Below are 27,820 nucleotides of genomic sequence, written 5' to 3' on the forward strand. Positions count from 1 at the left end.
CTTGGCATTTTAATGATGATGTGTCTTGGTGTGGTCCTCTTTGGATTCCTTTTGTTTGGGGTTCTCTTCGCTTCCTGGACCTGTAAGTCCATTTCTTTCACCAGGTGGGGGAAGTTTTCTGCCATTATTTCTTCAAATAGGTTTTCAATATCTTGCTGCCTCTCATCTTCTGGCACCCCTATTATTCTGATATTAGTGCGCTTGAAGCTGTCCCAGAGGCTCCTTACACTATCTTCACACTTTCGGATTCTTTTTTCATTTTGCTTTTCCAGTTGGGTGTTTTTTGTCGAATCTTTGGTTTGATTCTTGTGCTCCTCTGGTCTGCTATTTGGTATAATATTCTTTATTTCAGTCCGTGTATGCTTACTTTCTAATTTCTTTATCGTAGCATCGAGGGTCTCATTAGTTTTCATGAGGCTCTGCACAAGTTTATAGCAAGCCCTCAAAATTGCGATTCTTAGCTCCATATCCTCCATTTCTGTCATGTTTTTTTGTCTCCGCATCTTTTATGCTTTCTTGGTGCACCCCCTTGTGGTCTTTGTGCGCAGTCTTGTTCTAGCCAAGCCTTAATTGTTGTAGTTAACACTAGAGGGATTTGACCACCAGGCCGACTGGCTGTAGGAATCAGCTGTATGGAAAACGTCTGCCTTCTGGGGAGGCGCTAATCCAGCCTTTGCCTGAGGCGATCGGCAAATGGCTGTGCGCAGGGTTTGGGCGGGGCGGGATCAACAGGGCGGGCGGAGGGAGCAGTTATGGCCGCTCTCAGTCCCGTTCCCAGAGGCTCTGCTTCTCAGAACCCCGGCAGCCGCTGCAAACCTCGGAGAGAAAGCTGCCCTCAGGTTCCAACTGATGCCGGATAATCCCGCTTCTCCCGTTTGAGTCTGGGTCCCTAGAGACTCGCCCGGATCTGGAGCCCAGAGTCTGAGACTCACTCCCGACCAAAAACGACAACCGCGCCCTCAGCCACCAGCCCGCTTTTCACGCGCACCTCGGTACCTTTGTATTTTCCACACTGCGCCGCCTCTGAGCCTCGGTTTGCTGTTCTCTTTCCTTCTAGTTGTAGAGTCTCTCTTCAGCCAGCCTTCCTGTGGTTCTGGGTGATGTCCGTTCCGTCTTTTAGTTGTATTTTTGAAATGGTTGTTTGCGGCAGCGGTCTCCGGTGTTTACCTACGCCGCCATCTTGGTCTCTCCCAGTAAAGCCCTTCTTAATAAGACCTTATTATTATTATTTTTATACATGTTTTAGTTACATGGATAAACCGATCCACGCAAACTCACAATAAAGAATATCTTTTATTTACTTTCAAGAATAGTATAAGTATCATTCATAAGAAATAGGATAGGATCTTCTCATACAAGAAAATTTCACCAGAATATTTTGAATATAATTAGATCTAACCAACTAAAGCTGAGTGTCCATATATCAGCTTCTATTATGGAAATATAGTTTATTTGTTACAATTATTTAGACACTTTAAAAATGATTCGGAGCACTAGCCGGTTAGGCTCAGTGGATAATCAGTTAGCCTGTGGACTGAAGAGTCCTGGGTTCAATCCAGGCAAGGGCATGTACCTCAGTTTGAGGCTCAATCCATGGCCCTGGTCGGGGTGCATGCGGGAGGCAACCAATCCAAGTGTCTCTCTCATATCGATGTTTCTCTCTGTGTCTCTCCCTCTCCCTTTCATTCTCTCTAAAAAAAAAAAAAAAAAAAAAATCAATGGGAAAATATCCTCTGGTGAGGATTAACAACAATAACAAAAAAAAACTATATGGAAATGTCTTTTTTTGAAATTGCTTTAAAATGAGCTTACTTGAAGTTCATTGTAGTTGTGCTTTGAAAACTAATCAGAGGAAAGGGGCAGATGACTAGAAACTTAGTCTCAGTTAAACAAAGCTCTCTTCCAATAGTAGCTGTGGGTTTAAAAACTGTTGCTTTCTACAGCTGAATTTCATGAATATTTGAAATACCAGAGACCAACATATATTTACAAGGAAATATGTACACCTGCACAAATCTCTTGTGGATTGTTACACGTGGTTTATTGACAGCTGGATGCATACATAAGTAGTGCCAATCATAGGCTCACAACTGCCATGTTAATTTTGTTAATTTAGTGGAATATGATGATGGGTTTATGCTAGTTAGTTCATAAAATATGTTTATAGTCACTCAAAAAAAGGAATTTTTCATTAGAAAGATAATTGTAGCAGAAAAATCTTGCTTTAGTCATTCAAATCAATGTTCTTGCACTTGCCCTGTTTATGTGTTGTGTTAGCAAATTGCTGGTGTTTTATAAATATTTAACTCAGGATTTCTCACCACCAGACAAGAAATCAAGCCTTTAAATCAGAATACATTGTTCATCTTTGTAAGAATAACTATCACTACTGCCTGATTAGCACAGATTAACATTCTGCAATTTAAGTGGTAGAGCTTCTTTGAATAAACACAATATTCTACCAATTGCTGCTCCCGAGTTCAAAATTGCTTGACAATTAATAAGCAGCAGAAATAATATAAAATATTTTAGCTGCCTCAAAATAAAAATAATACAAAACCTTATTTACCAGGTATTACATACATACTGGTATGTTAGCTTGAATTTTTAGCTTCATTAAACTATCACATACTTTTCTTAAAAGTGTATGTTTCCCACATTATAGGTCCCTAGTTGTATTTGTTGTGGTTCATGTATATATTTGAAGGAGAATAATTTTTAAATGAACCAGCTCACTCAATTATGGAGAGTTGGAAGCCCCACAATCTGCCCTTTGCAAGGTAGAGTCAGTGATATAGTTCAGTTCAAGTCTGAAGGCCTCAGAACCAGGGGAACAGATGGTTTAAGTCCCAGGCCAAGTGTGAAGGCCCAAGAACTGGGAATGGCTGGCTGATAGCCAAGGGCAGAACATGGATGGCCGAGCTCAAGTAAAGAAAGCAGATTCAACCACCCTTTTTGTTCTAGCTGGGCAGGCCATCAATGGATTGGGTGACGCCTACCAGATTTCATCAGATGCTCTGGAGAAAACCTAGGTTCATGCTCTAAATATCAGATAGAATAAGAGATGGCAACATAGTGCAATGTGCACTGTACCTCTCGCTTAAATCATGCACAGCAAATTCAAAACAAATGGACTAGAGAATTGTGTAATGGTTATTTTTCAAAACTGAGTGCTGAATTTGCAGAAATGCATATGATTTTCCAGCAATCCAGGAAACCTGCTGTATAATTGTTACAGCAATCAAAGCATAGCAGGTCTCTTTAGAGAAATGAAGCTTAAACAACTTAGACAGTAAATCTATTACTTAATATGATACTTGGTTCTGAAGGATTTCTCCAGTCTGACTTTATATTTTTTCAGCTTATTATCACAAGTTACTTTTCTTGTTTCACACTCAAATGTGCACTCTGAATATAGTTAGTTAACTGAAAAATAATGTGCCATATTAAATACATACATGCAAAATGAGAAATCAAATTGAGGTCAAGAAACATATCCCTGTTTTTTATAAAAAGTTTTTTTAACTTAGTATGGCAGCTTAGATGTTGAGCTTTAGCTTCCCTGATATATTTCCGACCCCCCTGGAGATTTCTTCATCATCCTGTCTACTGGGATGCTAAGCAATTCCCAAACCAGGCAGCTTTCAGTGTGTTTACCTGGCCTTGGTCGAGTCAACTGGCTTTCATCTATTCTTTCGCAAATCTATTATTTATGGCATAAACTTTGCCTTTTCACATAATATATCATGGCTCTCATGACACAAAGGCTTATTCTCAAAGCTCCTCTATCTGCCATTGATGCCAAAAGTCAATTCTGATAGTCAAGGCTGAGCAATGATTCTTTCTCCATATATTTTGATGGTAACAGCCCTTGACTGAGGATAAAGTATAAATGAGATTACAATTTATAAACATGTTTTTCCTGCTGTAGTATATCATAGACACATTTCCATGTCAGCAGATGCTTACTTTTCAATAGTTGTATGGTCTCCTATTGTTTGGCATATCAACTTTAAGTAACTATGCCCTGATTGATGAAAAATTCTTTAGTGAACATCTCTACATATATATATTACCGAACATACCTGAAAGTGGAATAACTGGATCAAAGGTTACTCATATTTTAAATGTTACAGAGTTTTGCCAAATGCCATCCATCAAAACCAAAGGAATCTAACAATTGTTATACCTGTTTCTAAAAACACAATGTAAACATTGCTGCTGCTTCAGACATTTTCCAGCATAAGGACTTTTACATTCATAGAAAATATTTAACAAATAATTACTGATACTACCCAAAAACGTCTCTTTGTAAAAGGAAAATATTATTTGTTGTGTCTTCCTTTATGAAAAGAATTATCTTTAATTAAAAGGTGACTATGAAGCAAAACATTTAAACATAAAAGTACTCTATTTTTAAAAATGTTTTATGATGGATGTTTTATAAAGTGTTGACAAGGAAACTAATTTAAAGACCTTTGAATTGAGAGCTCTGTTGACTGCTATTTAGGTTGAGTGTTCCAAGAAAGGTTTTAATTGACTTACACTTTGTGTTGCATTACAGCTGGTATTTCTGCTTTTTTTTCTATTGAGTACATAGTGATGAAAATATTATGATTAAAAACAAACAAACCAGAGAAAACAAAAACCATACAAAGAATAAGTAAAATAAGTAAAAGTCAGTAATAACAATAAGAAATAGATTTTTGAAATTTCAGTATCGATACTTTCATCTTCAAAATTTTTATCCAGTTCTCTTTTTATAATACAATATCTATTGATATTCTCTATTTTCTTCTTTGAAAATATCTTCTTCTTTCTTAGACAAGGTTCCCTTTAGTTCTTTGAAAATATGTTCAGGCCTCTCAGGGACAATTTCTATTGACTGCTTTTTCTTCCCTTTACATGGGACACGTTTTCCTGTTCTGCATGTCACTTTTCTGTTGTTCCAGTTAAAAACTGGATCTTTTAAATAATATAATATAACAAACCTAGAAAGATCCTCTCCTTTTTCCAGGGTCTGCTGTTGCTGCTGGTGTTGTCTTTGCAATTGCCATTTTATTTAATTAGTGATTTTCTGAAATAATTCTGTAAAATCTGTAAGGTTTGTCATTTGTGGCCTCTGAGGTATCTCTTTGATTAATTTAGTGGTCTAAATATTACAGTGACTTCTTTAAATGTCAGTTACCACACATCTATTTCTTGCAAGCACGTAAGGCAAGTCAATAAACATCTCGGTAATGGCACTCTTCTCCCACCCCTGCTCTAGCACATAAGCTCCGTGAGGGAAGCAGTAATATCTGTTCTGTTCATAAGTATAGTCTCAGCATCAGCCAGAGCATCTGACACGTAATAGCAGCTCAATAAATATCTGCCAAAGGAATCAGTGAATGGGTACTTGAATGAATGACAGACTAAAGCCTCTATTTAACTAAAAATAAAAATTCCTTAAGTAGAAACAATGATGGTTGCCTGATTTAAAGAGACAGGGAGCTATATATATGCACTTATTATTATTAATATACATTTGCTTTACTATATAGAAAATACATTACAATTTAGGACCTGATTATTTGATGTATATTATTGAGTTATGAAAATTAAATGTCAGCTTTTAGATCATTGAAAACTCAATATGAACTCACATCCTTCTATTGCTTTTCTAAAAGCTGATGCAGTGTCAGGCTACATGAGATTAGCATATGCATACTGTTCTGAGGAAGGGAGGAGCTATTATTCTGGAATGTTCGCTGTGGTCAGACATCACCGGAAGTGCTGTTTGCAGTCCACTCTGAGACTCATGCTGCACTGTGCCTGTTTCCACTTTCTGTGAGAAAATTAAGTGACATTGCTTGGAGATTTGGGTCATAACATTAAAAAAAAAGAAGCTTGTGTGCTGAAATGGATAATCGTAACGATAAAAGAGTTACAGCTGTTACATGAGGAAAGGTTTAATTAAGTGAAATGTTCAGCTGGAGCAGGAATGTCTTGTGGAAAGAATTATTCACAAATATCTCATGGGGAAGAGGATGAAATATATCCCGTGGGGCTGGGGAACAGGACTAGACCAATGTGTGAAAATCCAGTGAACCCAACTTTCACAGAGTAAGATGAAACTTTCCAACATGTTTTAAACCCCTGCTATTGGAATCAGCTGCTATATAAAGACTGTCTCTAAAAATAATCAAGCAGAAATTGAATACTGGAGAGAAAAATCTGCTTTGGACTTGAACATTTTAAAGTAACTTGGAATTTTTAAATTCTCTAAATCTGGAAATTCCTTTTCTTGTATCACTTGGAAAATAAATTTAGATATTAATTTTTTATATTATATTTGTGATCGTGAAACATATTCCTCATTATAAAAAGTTGTAAAATTGTATACATGAGTTATGTGATTTGGATAAAAATAGGGAACTCAAATTTATTTGTTATAAATTTGATTTGTTTCCATACTGAGTGAAAAGAAACAATAAATTGATAACTTAGAAATTTTAAATTTTAAAATGTTTACATCAATATTTTTGGCATGTAAAAACATACCTATTTCCTAATACATTTTAAAACTTTTAAGAACGTAATAATGTAGGTATGGTATGTCAGATGTTAGAAATAATGTTGACTTCATTGTACCTCTCATACCCACCCATATTTTAGCCCCTTGAGTAAGTGATGATGGTGATGACAGTACTAGGGAGATGGCAATGGAGCAACTTCAAATTGATATCTTTATGGTCTCACAAGTGAGATTCTTCCTGATTTTCAATGGACAGAGCAGCTAAAGGAATTTAAAGAGAGTGTCTTTTCACATTTAGGTAAATAATTTTTTAACCTACAACCTTAGGTGACTACTCCTATAATAACCTGTACTGGCCATTTATGCAAATATTTTTCTTCACAAGAAAACAGTACACATCAAAATATTACACGTACAGCATGCCCAATAAAACTAGCCTTATAACAGAATACAAGCAAGGAAGAAACATCTTAGATAAGTTGCCTAGGGATCGGGGGAACAATACTCTTCTAGCTTATTTCTTCTATCACTAACTCTCAATATAAGACTGTTTTAATTTATAAACACCCAGCAAGTGTAGCTCTGCGGGAAGGAGACACCTGCTCAAACATTCTGCACACCACAGGAGTGTCAGAGAGAGTGCTGACCTAATGAACAGTGACCGAGTTGATTTTACCTGCACACAGAACAGCACCATCGTAAATTAAGTCACGGCTAGAGCGCATATTCAAGCAGCCTTTCTCAGTTACTAAAATGCAGGTAAGAATCCTTACCCATGATGGAGTAGAGGATTCAGGTGCGAGAAGGAAAGGTGGAGTCCTTAAGGGTACTGCTCTTAGAGAAAGAGAGGATGGAAGAAATTATTCTTACTAAGAAAAATGTTGAGGAAGAACAAGATTTAGACCTAAAATCATCACACAGGTAGCTTAGATTAACATGCACTTGTTTAGAAACAGAATGGGGAGGTATTCAAGAATGAAACAAAACACAACAAACAAACTGCTCCACTCTTAATTTATCTCCTTTGGCTAGTCAGTCAGCCTCTCTGGGCTTTGATTTTTCTAATATATCATTTACACATCAGGCCTGCTTTTTGTTGATATGACCAAGAAACCTCTGTCTTTCACAGGACCTGGGAGTCAGGCCTTTGAAATATAATCATCAAGAAAGCTAGTGCCTGTCTCCCAGGCCACGGCTGGTGGGAGCCAGACTGCAAACATAAGTGGTCTGATCTCATTGACCAGCCTCCCTCCTCAGGCCACCCAGTACTTCCCCAGCACGGGGAACTCTCCTGCCTTTTATTTAAGGGAGCTGTATTCATCTCTTCCAAACTGCAATCATCTTGACTCCTATTAATAGTATAGAATAAAGACATCCCGGACTACCAGTATTTAACTGTATCTGGTGCAATTTATCTTTGGCAATAATACTTTGTGTTGGACTGTTTGGGGCTCCCATTCCCTTAGGGATGAACAGCATATTCTCTAGCTTCCTTTTTTGAAAAGTAGCTCTGCAGCAACTAGATGGTCTAAATTATAGCTTACTTGCACATTTTACATACAATATATTATCACTTTATTTAGTTTTCTATAAATTTAACATTTTTATGGAAGTTGGCACCTGACATTAACCTAACTTTGTAGTTGGGCCCCAGTCACAAAGAGTGTCCTTATAAGAAAAGGAAGAGAGAGTAGAGCTCACCCCAGTGCTGCAGATGAAGACACAGGAGAAGGTAGTGAACTAACTGTGCAGGAGCACACAGGCCACAGGGCTAGCAAGCGCACTCCCCCTGCTGCTTCCTTCCAATTCTCATGCGAAATGCGCACAGCAAGAATGTAGCCTATATTCACCAAGAACTTTGAAGAGAAGGCAATTCTGAAAAATGTAATTCCAGTTTAGCTAAGGCCACACAGGACAAATGTTCATCAACCAAGGTTCTCTCCTTACTCTGCTGAATCCCAAAGAGCTTGCTTTTCAAACAAAGCATCCCTTAGTGAGAAGTTGGAAGTGATACTTCCCTTCTCCCTTGACATGTAAATTAAAAGCCCCTGCTAACACCGGGGAATTTGGGATTCTGAGGCAACTCCAATGCCCTTATTCCCAAAAGTAATAAAAATACTGCTGAACAAGCAAAATAAAAACAGTCCCACACCTTACTCCTGAGAGCTCAGCGAAGGATACCAAACTCCATTTCCTTTACTGTCAGCAGTAAAAGGGATTTCAATTATTTTTTTAACTTGGCAGAAGAGAGAATACTTATTAGAGCATTTATTAGATGCAAAGTTACTGCTTCCAACCTTTCAGTTACAGATTGCTTGTATTAAAAGAAAAGAAAGGGGAGGGGGTTTATTTTTAACCAGAAAACAAAAAAATTGCCACAGACTACTATCAAAATAGTTAAATTACTTTATCTTCTCGAGTGAGAAGTTTGGCCCCATCTGAAATGTTCACTTCAGTTGGTTCCCATAAATTACATTTGGGAGACGGTCAAGTGCCCTCTTCTAAAGTGGCCTACGTCTTGACCAAGCTGCCTTAAATCTCCACTGAAGTGGGAAAGTTATAAATAAATGAACATGCAAGCAGACATACAAGTATAATTTCACTGCCCATAGGCACTAGTGTCTATTTCTTATTATTTGTCCATTTGGTGTTTCTGGAGTCTGGAACACTTTTGTGAAAAGTGCATCATTTATTTTCAAGCCAATCAAGAAAATGCCCAATTTGGCAGACATTCCAGGATTATCACAATAATTCTCACAACTGCTAATAAACAACACACCCACAGTGCCTCAAGTTTGCCTTGACTCACAGCTCCCTACAAAATGCTGTGTCTTTTTGAGATTAATGAAAGTAGATACTACCCCTATTTATAAAAACATTTTTAAAGTAATAAACACAATAAACTAAAAATGATGAAATTTGGAGGAGAGTTGGAGTTAAGCGAACAGATTTGAAAGTATTGTTTAAATGGGGGAAAGATTACTTGTAAATAAATTATTGTTCATTGTGGTCTTCTTCTGCCAAACAAGTGGGTAATAATACATATTAAATGAATCCCTGAAATATTGTCATGAAATTCAGGAGTAGGAAAAAGGTCAAACTGAGAGGCAGCTGGGGAGAAGAAGAAACATTCCAGGTATAGAGAAATGGGAGGTATATGCAAATGCCGTCTACAGGTTACATTCATTTTCTATGCCCACTTCTGTAAGGTGCGCATCTGCTGATTATTCTCTCAGCTTTTTCTAAAGACTGTCATGTCCATCAATTTGAAACATTATTTTTTCAATAAAGTGATTTCCAACAGGTCATTATTTTTTCCCAAATAACATGCCATCTCAATACAAAAAAACAACAGACTATTACATAAAAATTGTTTTGTCACCAACACAGGATATACCAAAGTTTTTAAAGAAAAGAAATTTTTCTTTAAGGTTAAGTTTTTATTATCACTCAAAAGACTCTTCATGACATTGCTCTTCTTTTCCATATTTGTGTATTTACACCACACTGAGTAATTAGCATATATGGCAGGTTGATAAATTTCACCCCAGCTCTATCAGCCAGCTCATAGATCATTGCCATGGGCCAAAGGAAAGTGAGCAAGTGATCACCTTCCTGAGAAAATCGCTGTAGTTCTCATTTTGAAGTAATTTCGTCTTGGTTGCTGTATTTTAGTGCTTAAGTGTTTGAAAATAAAGGACACCGTTCTTTACATTTTAAAGAATGGATGAGGGTTAATCAGTGGAAGACTCCAGTGACAAACTTCAAGTTTTATAGATTTAAACTCAGCCTGGTCAATTGTTTCTCCTTCTCAAAGCCCATTCACCCATAGCAAGGATGAATCCTGAGACCCCCTGAAGAGGAATGCTGGACTCGGGGGGTTTTTAGATAATTCCTAGCATTACAAGAGCTTTCTCAGGTCCATTGTGACTGACACTATGCTCTCTCTTCCTTGGATAATCATCCTGGTTTGGTGTCCACATAAAATCAAGTACAAACATTTGGAAGCAGTTCCATGGACAACCTACTCTCAATGGCATCACATTTCTCTCTTCAGCCCCAAATATTTAAACCTTCACGTGGATACAGATATAGATAAATCTAGATGAACTCAGGTATTTCAGATAAAGCACTAAGTATCATGTGAGCTGACAGGACTGAGTAAATTCATAAACTTCCTTGTCGAACAACCAGCTGGAATGTAAATTTAGCCTCGACTACTACACAATTTTCTAAAAAACCGGGGTCTTTCCTTACAGAGGAAACATGGCTCTGATCATGAGCTGGTTAAGGGGCCCACACTATTCTTCCTGCTGAACTGAAATTCCCTGGAGACCGCACTGGTGTCCTGGAGCAAGGGACACACACTGCCTTTCTTACTCTTGGTCCCAATCAAATCCAGTTAACTCCCGTGTACCTGTTAAGTAGGCCAGAGTAGACTATCTATGTGCAAATGTGCTGCAGCTAAATGCAAAGAAGTCTATACTGCTCTGTGCTTTTTCTTTTTTAGTTTTGAGTGGTGTGAGCTGCCCTAACCCAAGAAGGAAAGTCCAACATGCCCCAAACCACTACATTCTTACAAACTGCACTGACATGGCAGGACCCTGGATTATCACCGGGTTTATTTCCCACCCTCTGTGGTGCATGCACCAAGACCTCCAACATACTGGCCACTTCATTCCCATCATGATGTCCTTGACATAAGGAACCAGTAACACATTCTGTACAATATGCAGGTGGCCCAGGTGTCTTCGCCCTACAATGTGGGAGAGGAAAGGAGCATTAACATAGTCCTGGGGCAGGCATGGCATGCACACTGACTGCTACAGGCTCTTGCCTGTTACCCAGATTCCCCATTTCAAGTTTCAGGAGCATGATCTTCATGTCTAAACTTGGCTGGAGCTGAGATGTCAACCTCTTTTGCGGCTCCAACCCCCCACAATTAGATACTAAAGCTCCGTCATAATTAGACAGTGAGCTTCCCTCTACTCTGTCCACCCTCTGGCTGTAGAATACTAAGATTTTATTCAATGTTCTCAAAAGGTTTTCTGGCTTTCGCAGTATGCCTAGAACCATTGACTGATCACTCTGAGCCTGTCATTGTTTCTCCAGCAGAGTCAGTGGTGTTTGGCAGCAGTCACCCACTTCCATAGTCCTTACGTGACTATTTCTCTCACACCTAGCCAGTGCACTCCGCCACCCACACCCTGTCAGAGTTCACCCTCAATCTTTTGACAACCTCACCACTATGGCAAGTTGAAGGCTATTAACCCTTCACCTCCCACCAGAGACATGCTCCTCCCTGCCCAATCACTAGAAAGTGATCCTTCTCCATTTTCCTGTGTTGGAGTCTGAGACCTGGGACCACTTCTGACAGTGCCTGTCTTAGACTGAGTTTCCCCTCAATCAACACTGAGTTGGAAATTTCCATGCAGGTCTCTGGGAGGTGTCTATGTGGAAAACACCAATAGGAAGTAAGAAAGGTTGTTCTGGGAAAAGGCAGAAACCAACTTGCAAAGTGATTACAATGGAAGCTTGAGACGGGACCTGGGAATTTGGATGACACTTCAGAGTTACTCCAAAGTGAGGCAAAGGGCCAGGCCTTTCTGCTATATGAACCAGTCATAGCCACAGGCAAAGCCCTGGAGAAAGCATGAGTTTGGGTTCATTATCTCTGACCAAGGGTGATCCCTAGAGAGGGGCTCAGTGCAAAGTGGTCCCAGATTAGAATGCATGTGTCAGCCCTGGAGACAGGATCTGGATAGAGGCTCCAGTGTCCACTACTCTGCAGTAAAGGCTACAAGACAAATGGAGTATCATGCAGACACTCCAAAAGCAGAGAAGAAAATTTTGAGTTATGTTTGGACCCTGCTGCTGAAATGTAACAAGACTGACAGGCCTTGGAGGAGGCAGAGTAACACAAATTCATGGAAACTTCTGCAGGTCTTCAAATTAAGAATTATATATAGTCACAAACCAGCATCTCCCTTTGTCTCTGGATGGATGACTAGCAGGACTGGATCAGGCATTTGTTTATACGAGACGTTGCCAAGATTCTGAAGTCAACTTCTCATCATACATCAACAGGAAGGAGAAAAGACCTCTTTGTGTGTGTGGAGGTTTTTACGAGCTCTTTTGTGAGCTGTAAAACACAGCACTGTGTGATAGAGTTCGGAAAAATTGGGCCCAGGGGGATGGAAGTTGCCACTGGATTGATTTAGAGTGAAGCCTGGCAGAGGCAACTTTGACTTCACAGGAGACCAGAGGGACTTGCAGACTTTTCACTGTTAGTGAAACTAATTTGGGAAGATGAATAGGAAGAGGTCACATTGACGGCCTGGGAGAACAAAACCAAAGAGAGGAGCTGGATCCAGAGGCTCCTGTGGAGATGGAAGCCAGCTTGGCAGCCATGATTCAGCTCCTGGAAGCAGCCTCCTGAGAAACAGGGGGAACTAGGTCCCCAACCTCTTGTGAAATAGCTTTACAGAGAAAGCGCTGGTGGGAAACATCACCCATTACTTTAGATGTGAGTGAGCTTCTTATCTAAAGGATGTATGTAAACTTCTGGGTACTTGGACCCAGGGTTTGTGTCAGAAACACCTGACTGTTTCTGCTATAGGAAAGACCACACCCAGAATCTCCAGAACGTAGGAAGAGCATGGAGTCATGAATATGTCATGGCTAGAATGGTTCATGAGTCTGGATCCAAGAAAGTAATCCAGAAGACCAAGTCCCTGATAAGATGAGTTAACCAGCCAATGACACCCCTCTATATCCTGTGAGTGTCGTGATAGAGAGCCGAGTGCTGGCTCAGAGGATAGAGAAAAGGGTCAAGAACCCAGACTAGAGATCTGCCCATTTCCCCAAGTTCTCTGGTATCAGAGAGTTCAAACTAACGATGCCTAATTACTCCAACAGTCTTCTAGACACACAGCAGCTGGATAAGAAGCCTTGCCTGGCAAAACAGCGGTAATGAGGTGACCCTGAGGGGGGATGCTCCCTCTGCATCAGAGCCAGGTGACAGATCATATGACAAATCCTATATTAGCCTGGGGCCACCCCATGTCAGAGCCAGGATGCCACTGGAAGGAGAATTTATGTTTCACCATGGCTTTTAAAAAAGTCTGTTTCTTTTCAACTTTTTAAATCTATTTTTTTCTTGAAATTTTGTTTGCCTTATATTAAAGCATCTCCATCCATCACTCCTCTGTCTTGGGGCCCCTTCATTATTTTCATCTTCCCATCTCTCATCACTACATTTTGTGTAAATGTCACCCTAATTCCCTCAAATTCACCACTTGTCTCTTCAACTCTATTCAGTTAGTGTGTATCCTGCCTACTGAAAGACTTCATTAAATGCATAAACATATTTTTTCCTAGGATTTCCATTTGTTTCTTTTCATAGCTATCATTTCTCACATTGGTTCTTTATCTCTTCAAGGATGTTAATCATTCTTAAAGCCATGTTTATTTAGATTACTTAGTTTATTTTATCTTTTTAGAGCAAATTACATCAGGGCTCTTACTTTCTTATGTTATGTTTTCTTGATGCCCTTTGTAGCCACTTCTTAAATGGGTGCTGTTTTTTGTTTTGGTATTGGTTTTAATCAGAGTCTTCTCCCTCTCTGCCTGTCTTTGCTCCATCTGTCTGGCCTCCTCTGTAAACCAAAGACACCAAGCCAGACACAGTTCTGAGATGGCAGAACAGAGCCCCCATCCAGATATGATCTTTCAGCTGTCACAGATCACATCACTGAGTCGGACTGGCTTGACTCACATCCTGGTGAGAGATATGTTTGCTTGCCTTTAGTAACGGTCTCAAGTAATTTGTGTTGTATTAGCCATGACTCAAGAGAGCAGCAAATCTCAGATTTTTTCAGCTTCTGCCCCAGACCCAGTTCAATCCACAACCTTGGCCTTAGTCCTAGACGTATGTCAGATCATTTTAGCAACTATTGTCCTGTAGGAATCTTAAACTCTTGTGAATTAAAAAAACAAACACACGAAACATTAACCAGAACTAATACTGTTGACCTAGTGTTTCATTATTCACTCAGCGAACTTGTTGGCTACTACAATGAGAGGCCAAGATGCCCACAGACCTGGGCAGCTTGGAAGTTTAGGAATACATCAGGGCACCAAAGTGTTTATTCTTTTAAATCTTATAAAAGTTATCTTAGTACAAAGAAAAGGCCAGTGGAAAAACCATTTATAGTGGTAACCTGAGACACAACCTGACATTTTCATCAGCACTGACTCATCTCACCAGAGAGCCATGTACCCGGCAAATCACTTCAGGTACCGTGCAAGCAGGTGAGCTGCTAGCGAGTGTAATAACCACAGCAATCCAATGGGGCAGACACTACTGAAGTCCCTTCTCAATCTAGAAAAAATGAGTGTGCCTAAGCTTACAGTTTCAAGGACAAAGTCTTACAGTTAGAAACACATAGAGCTGGAATTTCAATAGTGCAGCAATCACCCATATGCCCAATGTAAAACTTCAACAGTTATAAATATTTGGACATGTAATTTACCTCTGCCCCTTTTAAAAGTAGCTTAAAGGAGTTCCCCTATCATTTCAATACTTTCTCTAGTATGCATCTCTGAAAACTGCATCGTTTTTAACCTAACAAAATGAAGAATTCCTTGGAATCCCCTAAAATTCTACCCATAATTTAAAAAAATCCCCCAGTTATTAATATATACATGTATGTATCTTTTAACATTGTACTTATCCCAGTCTCTCCCACCTTTTCTGTGTATGTATGTATTCACACATTTCAAAACTGCCTTGTTATCCATCATTATTAACTAAGTTCTTTGGGCTCTCCATGTCCTTGTAAAATCTTTGTCCACTGATTTTTTTTTTTTTTTTACAAGTGAGATGGTTGATTTGTCCACTGATCTTTAGTCTATGAGAAGAGAAGTGTGTTAACATCTCCCATTATTAATGCTGGTTCAATCACTTTGTCGCTCCTTGCATCCCATGACATATGTTGTATGTACGTGGCTGCTGTGTTTTTTCATTAATACAAATTTCTAACTGATTTATCTTCAATATGAACCATATCCTGTAGCATTAAACAGTACTTTTTTGTCTTTTACAATGCTTTTTCTAACCCAAATTCATCCTGGCATCAACACTGCACTCTGTGCTGTTGTTTTTTTTTTAATTTGCATTTGCCTGGTACATATTTACCCGTCCTTCTGTTTACAACTTCCCTGAAGCTTTCTGTCCAATGTGTCTTTCACATGTAACATAGAATAGAAATATGCTCCGTTAGCCAAACTAAGACTTTTCTTTAAATAGATCATTTCTACTCATTCACATTTTTGTTTGGTCTTCGGTCTGTAAGGTTGTTTATATTTTATTCACTCGATGCTATGTAGTCTGTTATTTTTACTCATTTTTTTCACTATTTCTATTAATAATTAGGAGTTTTTCTTTTCCTTTTGTCCATTGGCTTCTCATGTAATATCCATAGACACTTCTTTCTTTGGTGCTGTAATTTGATTTCTAGTGTTGAAGTCAACTGGGCACCATTCTTCCCCTCCCCCTTGCTTTCATCCACCTCACCCTTTCACTCTAGTCACTTGTATTATATTTGTGTCACTCTCTGCAACACTTGATTTGCCTGCATTATGATCAAGTTATGTTTGTTATACATACAGGGGTTGGTGAAAGTAGATTTACAGCTGTGAGTACATAAGAGTTTATTCTTGTATTATTTATTAATTATTGTATTATTTTCCATATGAACAACTGGAAACCCACTTTTGCCCACCTCTGTATAAAACCCACTGTTTTTAGTTGCACTTAAGAGGAATAGAGAAATTCCTCCATCACCTCAGAAGCACAATTCTTACATCAACCTTTGTTAATAAACACTTTCAATGGATAAAATTAATTCAATTTAATTAATTAATGTCATAAACTTTCATTAGGTTGTCACCTCAAGGCAGAACACATAGGCAAATGAGAACTTAAGACTAAATAAGAATCAAGAAACAGTCCACCAAAAAATGAATGAGGTAGAACCAAGTGATACTGGGAATAGTTTGTTTTTTTTTATCATATTTCATATAACCTCAATATTTTCCTGGGAATGTATTTTACACATGGCACAGCCACTTCTCTAGTGTTTGAGGCAATAGCCAAAGTGTTAAAGGCAATAGACAGTAGCCAAAAGTGAGTAAGGTAGTGGGGGGAAGGATATAAAACTTTCTACTCGGGATCAGAGACAATTTTGTGAGACACAGTGAAGATGTTGGAATTCACAAGTATCAGAAGACAATCCTCATCTGCACTAGCAGGGGGCCAATGTGAAATGCCTCCCCTTGAGTCTTAAAGGCACATCTTCCTGTCTTAAAGTACACATGCTCCCCTGGTTGTTGAGAAAGCAAGAAAAAAAAACCCAATTTTGTTAAACTCTTTGTCCCTTCAACTCCTAATATCCATTATCAAAACTGAATTTAAATTTCGATACTATCTTTCTTCCTAGTATGCTCTTCTATTTATTAAAATTATTAATATTATCTTATATATTAATAGAATATATTATTCCTATGTTTGTTAATAATTACATTATTATTTATATATCTCTTGCTACCAAAACTGGTGCTATTATGTGTGCTTTGATATTTTTCTTTACTGAGAAAATTGCTTGTGTAGTCAGGATAGATTCATGTGTAGTGTAAAATGTTTATCTCTAACTTTTTTGCATTGATGTATTTTTTAGTCTTAAAAAATAATTTTTGTCTTTTTAAGCTCTCACTAAATACTTATTTTCCCTTTAAGTAGATAGGTGTTTGCTCAAAACAATATATAGCTAGAAAATATTTCATCCTTCATTTTATATGATAATGAAGATTTTATTTCCCACATAGAACAAGAAATATCATCAGAAGCAAATGAATAAGGTGTTCACTAATATAAACCATATAAATTTTTATGCTAGAAGAATATGTAATCAAATGACAGGAAAATAAAATGTCCCACAAGAAAATAATAGAAAAAATGTTAAACAATGGATTCATTGCAAAGAAAAAATACCTTAAAATTATATCTTAAAACCATGAGATACAGTCCTTGAAAAGTTTTAAAACATCTTGTAAACATAAATTCTATTGTTCTAATCATTTAATGAAACTATTTCAAATTATAGGTGAGAAAACTAGAGCAGAGAGCGATTCAAAGTCTTATTCCAAAGCATTTTTAAGGCAGAAAGAGAGAACCAACTTATATATCATTTTTTCCTAAATGATAAATCCATCCATTAAAACAACTTTGGGGATGATTTGCCCAGGATCAAACAGAGACCGTACATAGGTTTCTCTCACCCACCTCTCTCATACACACATACATGCACAAAAAAATTGACCAGTTAAAATGAAAGAATGCAATCTTAGAGCATTCACAAAATTCTAATACCATTCTAAGACATGGATTCTAAATTAAAATGTAACACAGGAGAAAGAAGCCTTGGGCTTTTGTCTAAAAAAAGGCACGGGTTGGAATTTTCAGAGTTCTATAAAATCTATGACTGATTCCTCAAGAGAAATTTAACTGAGTATATAGCGATTTTTTTTAGCTGATTTTATTGGTTTATTGTCCTTAATTATATCACCAAATCCAATGCTGCAACTGCTGCCTGTAGGCGTCAAAAAGCCTGGTAAAAGCCACTGGGATATTGCAGGCTCCAAGGTGCACAGTGAGAATTGGATTCAAATCACTGAGATGAACATTGCTTGCTGAAATTTTATGATCTTGTATTTTTTAACCTTTATTCTTATTCCCCTTACCATTCAGCAGCAGTGTGACACACACACACCCTGGTTTTGATGTCAAAATAAATCTATCACTAAGACTGAAAAATTAATAATTACTTGCAAAAAGGCTCCATGAAAGAGACAGGCTGTTGGGCTTTAACAGCCAATACTAGTTGCCACCTGCGTATGTCCTATTGAACAATTAGCATGATGCTTCCCTGTCCCCACTGTCAGCAACTGACATGTAAGTACCTTGTCACTTCTGTGAAGTATCAATTCTGTAGCAGTTAACTGAAAATGGATAGCTTCAATTCATTGAAAATATCATTCAAATTATTATATGATGTTGATAATACTATGAGGAAAAATATCCTAGGCTTGGTATTCCAGTAACATAAGATATATAAACCATGGCGTTTCTTTGAGAGTGGCAGCAATTAATCCTACTGAAATCCATTAGCCTTATTAGGGGAAACTGTTTTTCTCAATGAAAAACCATTATGTTTAAAAGAAAAAAAGGTCTTTGCTTTTTTGCTACATGGACATTTCAAGGACTAACAACATCTATATAATAAAAGCCTAAGCAACTGTTATGGCCGAACGACCAGAACAACCAGTCGCTATGATGCACACTGACCACCAGACAGCAGACACTCAATGCAGGAGCTGCCCCCTGGTGGTCAGTGTGCTCCCACAGGGGGAGTGCCACTGAGCCAGAAGCCAGGCTCACGGCGGGCAAGCGCAGTAGCAGTGGCAGGAGCCTCTCCTGCCTCAGTAGCAGCGCTAAGGAGCAGTGAGCCAAGCGGTAAGGAGTAGTGAGCAGGCGGGCAGTAAGGAGCGAGGGGTGCTGGACTGCGAAAGGGCGCAGGCCGAGTTGAGGGACCCCCCCCTTCCAGTTCACGAATTTCATGCACTGGGCCTCTAGTTTACATTATGAGTGTTTTTTTCACAGTCAGTTTCATGAGAACTAGTCGAACCTCCATTTTCTTTCTTTTTTATTGTTCATGTTCTTTCATAGTTATTTCTGTGCACACCTTATCACCATCATAAATAAAAGCACCCTAAGGTCAAGATACATATATGATTCATGTTTGTATTTAATTAATACATCACAAAGTAAATGTGTTGAATGAACGAATGCTTTAATACATTACTTTACTTTTACAGACACCATGGTTCTATAGACACCATCTCCCTCAAGCATCATAAAAAAATAAAATGAACTCAGATATTATCCCCTCTGTGGAAGAGGAGCAAAACGACTGGAGCGCTAAGTGTCCCTCAGCTTGCAAGAAGCCCGATGAGTAAAGTACTGGCTCAGAGTTCCTAAGGCCTAAATCCACGTTCTTCTCTTCCCTCTCTTTAATACATTCCTATATAAAAAATAGCATAAGCCCCTTTCTGTCAGCTAAGTCTAAAGCAAAACATATAAATCATCACACTTGACCTGCCAACCAGGAATGCGTCCTCTGTAGATAAGCAGTGGTTGGAGCCTGCCATGGCCGACAGGACAAAAGCTTCTATTGTCAAACTAAATAACTCATCTCTTTTTTATTCAATTCAAGGGGGAGAATAGAACACAAATCCTCAATAATGCCAGACAATAGTGAGTTCATATTTCTGTTTCAACCAGTTGCTAGATGTGTGACTCTGACCCAGTGAGTTAGAGGACTAAGCTTCAGTTCATCTGCAAAAGGTGAATAATGATACAAACTTCTCACAGTGGTTATAAAGGTGTCCCACCCCTGTTCTAGTTCTACCCAGATACTCATGTTTGGCTTTTTTCTTTCATGTAGATACTTATCTTCTAGATGTCAAGAATTCTACCATTAAGTGGGCAGGGGTGGAGACTACTTAATAATGTCTCAGACTATTGACAGTGTGGGAGTTCAATTCAGAGTTGAGGCTAACCTAAACCATGGACACCTGGCATTCTCCTAGATGATTTCAGAGAACATGTGGCAACAACTGATGACAATGAGGAGAAGAAAAACTCATGGGTCTTAGTGTATGGGTAAAGGACCAGGAAATTCTAGGGGGAAGGAATGAACTTCCTCTAAACACCCTCACCCATGTCCATTTGTTCTATTTCCTCCTGGAGAAATGTCATGACTGTCTTTCTTTATCCTCCCTTCTGATACTTAAGATATTAACTCTATGGTCTACTACCCTTTGAGCCTCCCCTTTTGAGTTTTGAAGTTCTAGACTGGACAAAAGACAATTAAGGAAACCCAATACAAAACCCTGAACTGCTTCTTTCTCTTGGCCTCCTGCTCTAAAAATCCTAATTTTGTTCAGGCTTGGTGAGTGCCTCTGATTTAGTAGGAAAGAGTCTTTTTTGCTAACTTTGTTAAGGTACTAGCTCAATATTTGATTCTTTTCTGGGTGTTTGCATCTTCTTGGGGTTAAAAATTGGGAGACTTTTTCCAATTTAACATTTATGCATCTTATCCATCTCACATAATGCACATTCAATATTTTTTAAATACTGATACATCAATTTTAAAAAATGAGTGTCTGCTATAAACTTAACTAAAGAGGTAAAAGACCTCTACTCAGAAAACTACAGGACGTTGAAAAAAGAGATAGAGGAAGACATAAACAGATGGAAGAATATACCATGTTCTTGGATTGGTAGAATCAACATTATTAAAATGTCCATACTACCCAAAGCAATCTATAAGTTCAACGCACTTCCCATTAAAATACCAACAGCATATTTCACAGACCTAGAACGAACTCTCCAAATATTCATCTGGAATAAAAAAAGACCCTGAATAGCTGCAGCGATCCTGAGAAAGAACAAAGTAGGTGAGATCTCAATACCAGATATCAAGCTGTATTACAAAGCCACTGTTCTCAAAACTGCCTGGTACTGGCACAAGAACAGACATATAGATCAATGGAATAGAATAGAGAGCCCAGAAATTGACCCAAACCAATATGCTCAATTAATATTTGACAAAGGAGGCAAGAACATAAAATGGAGTCAAGATAGTCTCTTCAATAAATGGTGTTGGGAAAATTGGACAGATACATGCAAGAAAATGAAACTAGACCACCAACTTACACCATTCACAAAAATAAACTCAAAATGAATAAAGTACTTAAATATACGACGGGAAACCATAAAAATACTAGAAAAATCCAAAGGCAACAAAATCTCAGACATATACCGAAGCAATTTCTTCACCGATACAGCTCCTAGGGCATTGGAAACTAAAGAGAAAATAAACAAATGGGACTTCATCTAAATAAAAAGCTTCTGCACAGCAAAAAAAACCATCAACAAAAGAACAAGAAAGCCCACTGCATGGGAGAACATATTTGCCAATGTTATCGCCGAAAAGGGTTTAATCTCCAACATCTATAGAGAACTCATACAACTCAACAAAAGGAAGATAAACAATCCAATCAAAAAATGGGCAAAGGACCTAAATAGACATCTTTCAAAAGAGGACATTCAGAAAGCCAAGAGACATATGAAAACATGCTCAAAGTCATTAATCATCCGAGAGATGCAAATCAAAACAATAATGAGGTACCATCTCACACCTGTCAGAATGGCTATCATCAACAAATCAACAAACAACAAGTGCTGGAGAGGATGTGGAGAAAAAGGAACACCTGTGCACTGCTGGTGGGAATGCAGACTGGTGCAGCCACTATGGAAGACAGTATGGAGTTTCCTCAAAAAACTAAAAATGGAACTCCCATTTGACCCTGTGATCCCACTTCTAGGAATATATCCCAAGAAACCAGAAACACCAATCAGAAAGGATATATGCACCCCTATGTTCATAGCAGCACAATTCACAATAGCTAAGATCTGGAAACAGCCTAAGTGCCCATCAGTAGATGAATGGATTAGAAAACTGTGGTACATCTACACGATGGAATACTATGCTGCTGTAAAAAAGAAGGAACTCATACCATTTGCAACAGCATGGATGGAACTGGAGAGCATTATGCTAAGTGAAATAAGCCAGTCAATGAAAGAAAAATACCACATGATCTCACTCATTTATGGATAATAAAGACCATTATAAACTTATGAACAAAAATAGATACAGAGGCAAAGCTGCCTCGAACAGATTGTCAAACTACAGCAGGAAGACCGGGGAGGGTTGGGGGGCAGTAGGGGTGGGGCTAAGAGATCAACTGAAGGACTTGTATGCATGCATATAAGCATAACCAATGGACATAAGACACTGGGGGGTAGGGGAGGCCAGGGGATTGTCAAGGATGGGGAAAAAAAGGAGACATATGTAATACTCTTTGTAATACTTCAAGCAATAAAAAAAAATGAGTGTCTGCTATAATCCAAACACTATGCTGGATATTGGTAATACAATGATGACCCCATCTTGTTCCTACCTTTTAGGGACTCACAGTTAAGTGAACTAGGCAGTTATGTGTACAAACAATTAACACAATGTGCTTAGTATTCAAATATGGGCTTCAACCAACAGACAAGAAAGACAAGTGTCTCATCTTTGATGGCAGCAGAAGACACATTTGAACTGACTCTTGAAAGACAAGTAGAACTTGAGTACTAACTGAGGTAAAGTGCATTTCAGGCAAAGGAACTGGCTTGTCCCAAGTAACAGAGAGGGAAAACAGCATGGCAAAGTTTACCAACAGCTGCTCATAGGAGAGAGGCTAAAAGCAATAGCTACACATGTTTGCAATACTTTCATTTGGGCTTTATCTGGTAGGCAATAAGCAGCCATTACTGTCTATTAAGCAGAGTATGGTTACATGTCTATGTGAGGATTTTCTGTACACACACTCACACACACAGAGTAATTCTTGCAAATGTGCACCAAATAGAGGCACAAAAATGTTCATAGTAATATTTCAAAGTACAAAGACAAACAAACTACAACTACTCATAGCAAGATAAGTTTTACTAATATAATATCCTAAAATATTTAAAACAGTTTGATATCATCTATACTAATAATAGCCTAGGGCTGTCACCACCAGATGGCTGACCAGTCACCATGAGGAGACCCTGACTGGATGGGGGTGGGGGCGGCCTTCAAACCACCCGGTGGCCTCTAGCCCAGGCCTGGGAGGCGCTGGGGGCCGGGTGTGTGTGGAGCAGTCTTTTAAAAATAAAGAAAGGATGAGTGGCGACGTTGGCATCCCCAGAGTCGGTGGTGGGTGACAGTGACGGCCCAGGTGCAGGGGGCAGCGGCTGGGGGCGGCGGGTGTGTGGCGTGGATGCCCGCAGCACCAGCTGGGCATCACACCGGCCTCAACCCTGAAATGGTGCTGCTGGCCGAGAACCTGCTGAAGCCGCTGCCTGCGGACAAGCAGATCAATACCGGGCCCTTCCTGGAGGCGGTGTCCCACCTGCTGCCCTTCTTCGATTGCCTTGGGTCCCCAGTGTTTATGCCCATCAAGGCAGACATAAGTGGTCACATCACGAAAATCAAAGCTGTGTACAACACTGACACGGCCAAGTTTCAGGCCCTGCAGAACATCCTGGAGGGGAAGAAGGAAATGTATGGAGCAGAGTGGCTCAAAGTGGGGGCCACGCTGGTGCTGATGTGGCTGAAAAGGGGCCTCCGCTTCATCCAGGTCTACCTGCAGAGCATCTGAGAGGGGGAGCAGGATGAGAGCCACCCCAACCTCATCCACATCAACGCCACCAAGGCCTACATGATGGCGCTCAAGAAGTACCACAGCTGGATTTTGCAGTAGATCTTCCAGATAGCGCTGTATGCCGCGTCCTACACGTCCAACTCCCTGAAAGTGCTCTCCAAGGGCCAGAACGTGATGGAGGAAGAGTGCCTGGAGAAGGTCTGCCTGACCTTGGTCAACTACATGGCCAGCATTGACGTCATCTACGAGATGTACACCAAGATGAACACCAAGCTCAACTACAAGGTATAGGCATGCCCAGCAGCTGGCACTCCCAGAAACAGACAAGCCAGAATCACTGTGAAGCAAGCTGGAGGCTGCCTTGGCCTGCATCCTCCAGAGTGGCCCAGAGTCTGGCTGGGGTTACAGGGGATATCTCTGGTTTCTGAAAAGTCATTTTTGGGGTCTATCCTAACAGAGCAGTAAATAACCACCCTACTTCTGAATCACCTTTGAATTTCACGGTGGCACAGACAGACTGCCTTCATTTCAGTGTGATAAAAATCAGTTAATGCTGCTAATAAGTCAAGTCTTAGGATTTTCTGTCCCCGTCCCCCCACGTGGTGCATGACTCTGGGGGAGCCCTGTCATACACCTCATTTTAAAAATGAGGATCTGGTGCAGTGATGTTTCGGTGTTTCGGGTCATCTAAGGATCAAGAGAAGTCTGATTTGAAATTATATAGGATTTTTTTTTAAAGCAAACTGCTATGTGCTCCTGTGGTTGCACAGCCCAGCCTCACAGCGCTGTCAGTATAGACCCCACTTTTTCCTACTGTCTTTTTCCAGGCCGTTTTTTATAGTTGAAAACAACCAGCAAGCTTTTGATGACCTTGCCCAAGGGGACTTTATTTTAAAGTTATCATGTATGAGTAACTGACCACAGATGACTGAATTTGCATTTTTCTGCATAAGTATTTCCTTCAGGAACAGCCTACCCTACCTAAGAAACTACCTATCATGTGTGTTCTCTCAGAGGGGAGACCACAAGCTCTCCCTATGCTGAGATCCAAGGAATCACCTTGCTGCTTTAACTGTCCCTCCTGGCACTAACAAGAGCTGTATTTTGAAAGTGTTGGGGTGAAGAGAGGGGCCCCCAAAGAATTCATGTGTGTTAAAAACCCTATGAGGAACAATTGGTGATTTTTATGCAAACACTAAATAATTCTTAATAGCCCTAACTGGTTTGGCTCAGTGGATAGAGCGTCAGCCTGCAGACTGAAAGGTCCCAGGTTCGATTCTGGCCAAGGTATTGTGCCTTGGTTGTGGGCACATCCCCAGTGGGAGGTGTGCAAGAGGCAGTTTCTCTCTCATCGATGTTTCCAACTCTCTATTCCTCTCTCTTCCTCTCTGTAAAAAATCAATAAAATATATTTTAAAAAAATAATTCTTAATAAATAAATCTCTACTTTAGAATAAAAAAATCCTATATAATAAAGAGGTAATATGCAAATTGACCATCACATCCTCGCACAAGATGGCCACCCCCATGTTGTCACAAGATGGCTGGCAGGGGAGGGCAGTTGTGGGCGATCAGGCCAGCAGGGGAGGGCAGTTGGGGGCAACCAGATCGGCAGGGGAAGGCAGTTGGGGGTGACTGGGCCTGCAGAGGAGGGAGGGCAGTTGGAGGGGACCAGGCCTGCAGGGGAGGGCAGTTAGGGGTGACCGGGCCAGCAGTGGAAGGCAGTTGGGGGCAATCAAACCGTCAGGGGAGCAGTTAGGTGTCAATCAGGCTGGCAGGGGAGTGGTTAGGGGGTGATCAGGCAGGCAGGCAGGCAAGTGGTTGGGAGCCAGCAGCACTGAATTGTGAGAGGGATGTCCAACTGCCAGTTTAGGCCCGATCCCTGTGGGCAGTTGGACATCTCACAAGGGGTCTCAGATTGGAGAGGGTGCAGGCTGGGCTGAGGGACAACCCCCCCCCCCCCCGCAGTGCACGAATTTTATGCACCAGGCCTCTAGTATATCAATAAATATCAATGCAACTAAAACCCACACTACATTGTTCAGGCATAAATACATATGTGAAGAAACTATTAATTACTGCAAGGGAGTGATAAACATGTGAATTTACCCCTTGACTAAACAATCACAAACATAAAGAGGCAGAGGTATGAAACAATAAGGCCTTTATTGCGGTATTACTTCCAAAAGCAAACCACTGGACTAAACTAAAATGTCATCAGCAGGAAAAGCATGAATAAAATATGGAACATCAATACAACTGAATACCATGTAACCTCAAAAAGAAGAAAATATTTGTGAAGTGAACTTTAGACTAGATTTCTTAATTTAAGAAAACATTTATTATTATTATTATTATTATTATTATTATTATTTAAACCACTTTATCGAGGTATGATTGGTATATAAAAGCTGTGTTGATTTTTATGTCTACAACTCCATGAATTTAGGGGATAAGTATATACCCATAAAACCAACACCACCACCATAAACACTGAGTGAGAAAAATGACAATAACCAAGTCCAGAACAGTGTTTCAAAAATAAATACTGGAAGGAAAAAGAAAAGACTAAAAATGGTTCCCTACAAGAAGAGAGAAGGAATATAGCAGAGGACAATCTAGAAGTGAGAATTCTCTTAGGGACATAGTTTTATTTTTCAAAATATAAAAATTTGATATTTGTATGATTAAAAATAAATGAAAAATAAATCAATAAAATTGAAAAAAATAAAATGAAAAAATAAAACACTGCACAGGACACTGATAAATCAATAACCCAGGAAAAATATATATTATTTCAAGTGAAAAATATAATTTCAACCAAATTTAGCAAACAGTGGTTTGATTACAGATCCATAAAGGAAAATTACCTAACCATTAATAAAGCTTCGAAGAAATTGTAAACTAAATTCGTAACCTTAATTGTTAGTCATAATACTGCGTGGTTTTTTTTTTCTTTTTTTGCTTTGTTTTATTTTGTCTTGAATGAACGGTTCAAAGTTGCTCTTGGAAGAGGAAGCCAGTGATAACTGTCATTTCAGGGGTCACAAAACTGACCTCACATCTCATGTTTTGTGTATATACTACATTGTTTTTCACAAAGTTCCCATCTCACTTAAAATTTTAAAATGTGTTTTAATATTTAACCTTTTTCTGCAAATTATAGAATAAAATTGACCTTCAAAAAAGTGAATTACTTTCATCTATGATTTTAAATACCGAAGCTCATTACAGTAACTGCATTGCCACAAGTAGGCCCAGTAAAGCATGAAACCCACAGAAATCCTTTGTAAAAATGTGCTGATTAATGATCTATTCTCTTTGTGAAACCACCTATTATGCCAAGGGACTGACTAGACCAGAGAAAGTAAAGATAAGCCTAGAAAGGAGAGTCTCATTTCGAACCTTAATGTTCCCCTGACAAACACAACCGACCCAGAAGAGACAGCAACACTCACTGTGCTGGTCTTTAGCAAATTTACTATGTGTGAAGTCCTACATCTAATATAATATAAAAGAACTACATTAAAATATATTATAAATCCCATTACAATTTTAGAATACTAGGTTGAGGAGAGCTTACATAGCACCACATCATATTATAAGCAAAAATTGTGTTGCAGAAAGGATATTGTTTTGATTGATTATTATACCTGGGATACCTGAAGGTATAGAGATTATTTCATTTCATTCTTATGAATCTGGTTAATGTGGAAACTCAGGCAAGAGATTTTTCCACCATCACTTACCAAACTGAAGCTGGAACTAAATGTCCTTGCTTTCAGACCTTCCTATTCAGGTATCATGTTGGACGTTCACAGTTATAAACGTTTATATGGCAAATAGTGCTATTCACATCACTCAGATTTTAGTTTATTTTTGGCATTATCTTGAATTATCTGTCTGCTTTATCTCACTTTT

General features: G+C 39.1%; 1 pseudogene; it reads left to right on the top strand.

Moving 5' to 3' along the window:
* Positions 1–23,560: 23,560 nt before the first annotated feature.
* LOC139014583 (glycolipid transfer protein-like) lies at positions 23,561–24,190 on the top strand (annotated as a pseudogene).
* The last annotated feature ends 3,630 nt before the right edge of the window (positions 24,191–27,820 follow it).

Source organism: Myotis yumanensis, unplaced genomic scaffold (genome assembly GCF_028538775.1).
Source record: "Myotis yumanensis isolate MYYU_CA2020_CCGP unplaced genomic scaffold, mMyoYum1.0.hap1 SCAF_7, whole genome shotgun sequence".
In the NCBI taxonomy this organism is placed as follows: Eukaryota; Metazoa; Chordata; class Mammalia; order Chiroptera; family Vespertilionidae; genus Myotis; species Myotis yumanensis.